Here is a 3,330-nt window from a genome sequence, read left to right as displayed (position 1 = left end):
CCTGAGTTAAAAATAAACTCAAAAAGGACAGATTTGTTTGTATTAAATCTTTCATTTCATTATTCTTGGCTACTTGTCTTCCTCTGTGATCTCCTCTGCTCAACAGTCTAACAGGTTGCTTCATAATGTTCTACACATAATGACTTCTGGACAGGTCTGGTCTGCAGCAGGTCAGTCTGGAACCTGAACTGCTTTACCCTGAAGTGTTGATGTGCAGCAGCAGCATGTGTCTTCCTTGTCTTACAGGAAATGATCACGGATGTCCCTAAAAAGAAAACATCTGGATGGCAGCTGATGTTGTTCTTAAACCTGTTTGCACCAGTCAACATAATGGAGTTACCCTTGCCGTCGGCTCAAACACTTCTCCGTATCTACACAAATACTGGCTATCTATTGTTACAGGGTTACAGGGTAATTTTCCGACTTTGAATTTCACTTTAACTACGTGAATGATGCAAAAATTATAATGATCCCTTAAATCTCAGGGATTTCGTCAGGAGTTTTTGTCATTAGGCCCACAACGCTAAACTTTACCAGAAAGAGCACAAATATAAATCCGGTAGAACCTGTTTCATCTTCTAGATCGACAAGTTATTCCTCCAGCATGAAATCAAAGGGCAGAAACTTTTAAAGGAGAGCTTCAGATGTCTGAGTGCAGCATGAAAGTGTGTAAATGCATCATTTAGCTTTTCAGACTTCAGGATCCTGCTGGGGACTAGTATAAACTGTGTGTGTGTGTGTGTGTGTGTGTGCGTGTGTGTGTGTGTGTGTGTGTGTGTGTGTGTGTGTGTGTGTGTGTGTGTGTGTGTATCATCGTATTCACATTTTATATACGTATGTGAATATGATAAAGAATCCAAGTCTAGCCATGCCCCACATTCATGTTGTGCTTCACCTTGATGGATCCACTTTGCCTTATCTCACTCTCTCTGACCTTGCTGTCGCAGTAAAGTCCCTGGCGCCGCAAATTTTGAAAATTATCAGCTTTGGTTGATTGATGCTGGTGACAAAGCCTTAAATGCATTCCTAAGATAAGAGCCACACACAAGAAAGTGGAATGTCAATATTTAGTTATTGAATAAATACGCTGGCCGCCAGAGAAGTAGCAAGAAAACCCCCAGTGCAAGCAGAGCATGGGAACTTGGATCTAACATGAAATCCCTCTTGAGTCTTTGTCCTTGACTTCCAGGCGCTGTGTGTTTTTATCTCTAATAAACTAATGGTGTGTCCTAGAAATAGTCCCAGCTTTGTGAGGTGATTGCAGACTGAGAAAATCTTTTTTTGTATCTCCATCCATCCGTTCCACTCTGTGTCACAGATATGTGTATTTTTTCAATCTTTTCCATCCACAGTGGAAAAAGAGGAGCGGAGCCACACTGTGGAGCTGACTGGACTGTTTGTATTTATGCAAATCCATGTCTGAGTGTGTCCAAACTGGCTGCTGCAGGAGTTTGGTGGATGTCGTCAGCTATAATGTGATTATCCGTGCTCTGCGGGGGTTGAATGTTTGGAAGTTTGTGTCTTGTCATTAGGACTGTAAATGACAGGGATGCATGGAGAGACAGAGAAAGAGCGGGGAGAGAGTGAGTGTTGGTGGTGTGCGTTGGGCTGGAGGGGGGGTGAGCTGGTGATTTGAGCCATACCAGGGCTTTACTTCAGACCACAATAGCATGTGTGGTGATTGTGCTGAAGGCTTGGCGTCCAGGCCCCGGCCTCCCCCCCGTCTGCTGTTGTGTGTGGGGGCCGCGGCTTTCGCTCTCAGAGCTTCTCCCCTCCTTGTGGGCTGTTAGATGTCTTTGTTCCCAGGGTGAAGGTCAATTTGAAAAGAAATAAGAAGGAAAACATTACTATGGCACTGGTCATGTGTGACCTCTCCCTTATACCAACGCCCCTCCATCATTTTTTGTCCTGTGTTCTCCTGGCAGTTTCATGCACAGATTTGAAAACCGACAGCGCTGTGGAATTTACATCCTCGCTAATTTTAGCAATGGGTTCCTGACCAGAAAACACATCCTCCAATTTCTGTCTATATTGGTCTTCCTATGTCTTTCCGCTGCTGTTCCTCTCTCCAGTGCCTTAAGGGATTGTGGAGATTACTTTGCTCCCTAACTCTCCTCCAAGACCCTCAATTTTCCTGTTTTCACTGCATTCTTAACAAATAGAATCTAGATGGCCTCATCCAAGATTACACTCAGAGTGCTGCCAAAACTTCTCTCCAGGTTCGATCACATAAAAACAAGCTAAGCATTTGGAACAAAATGTTTTAACAAGATAATGAGTAGCAAATAATTATTACCAGCACTTGGCAACTCCCAAAGTGCACTGCTGAAATCGGTTTAATTTCAGAGAGGTGAGGAAACCAGAAACACGAGCCGCTGCTGACATATACCTCGTCCCTCTGCAGGCGTCTTTGTATATTTTGAAACAGGGACCTAATTCACTCCATATTCCTGCTAATGGCCTCCTTGATGTCACTCAACATATAAAAATTCTAAGCATCCCGTCCTTTATGAAAGCCTATAAACATCGGGGTTCCAAAGGTGCTTTTTCTGCTGTGGGTTTCCAGGAAGCTGATGGGGAGAAAATAATCAGACTTAACCAGCAGAGACCAATTTCACCTCCTTGATTCCTAGAAAAAGTGGTAAAGTACAAACGCGATTTACTCAAGCAGGAACACAGATAGCTGTTTGAAAAGCCTCTGGTAAAGGTAGAAGAACTGAATCCAGTTCTTCTTTAATACAATATAATGTAATATAATATGATATTATATAATATTGTATAATCAACTCGACAAAAAAATAGAAAACAGGGCTGTTAAAAAGTGAAGTAATTGTAGCAGTAAAGTGAAGTGGTTGGTGTGTGTCCCAGAGGATATTTATTTATGTGCACAGGGACACGTATGTTACTGTGGTGGAAGTTGCCAGACAGGGTTTGATCCTAATGTGAAGTATTAAATCATGCCTAGTAAAAGTATAAACAACACTACAGAAAAACAGGTAAAAAACCTGCATTTAAAATCTGATGAAGTAAAGGTATGGATGAACTATATGTAAAGTGTTGGTAATGCATGAAAAATACAATAACTAATGATGCCTGTCAGTGTTTTAAGGAACTGTCAAGGTATTACATTCTATGAGAACATCAAGTCAGTGGTCATTTTAATCACTTATCCAAAGTCTAGGAGATTTAAAAAAAACCCATAAAATCAAAAAGAACAATGAAACCATTAATATTCAAAATGATTCACTCATATGCAGTTTTTTTTTAAATTTTTAAAATAGCCTTTTTTGAACAAGAAAGGTCTGAAAAAGAGTCAAAGTAACTCAAAAC

This window comes from Antennarius striatus, chromosome 2, assembly GCF_040054535.1.
Source record: "Antennarius striatus isolate MH-2024 chromosome 2, ASM4005453v1, whole genome shotgun sequence".
NCBI lineage: Eukaryota > Metazoa > Chordata > Actinopteri > Lophiiformes > Antennariidae > Antennarius > Antennarius striatus.
This window is presented reverse-complemented; position numbering follows the sequence as displayed.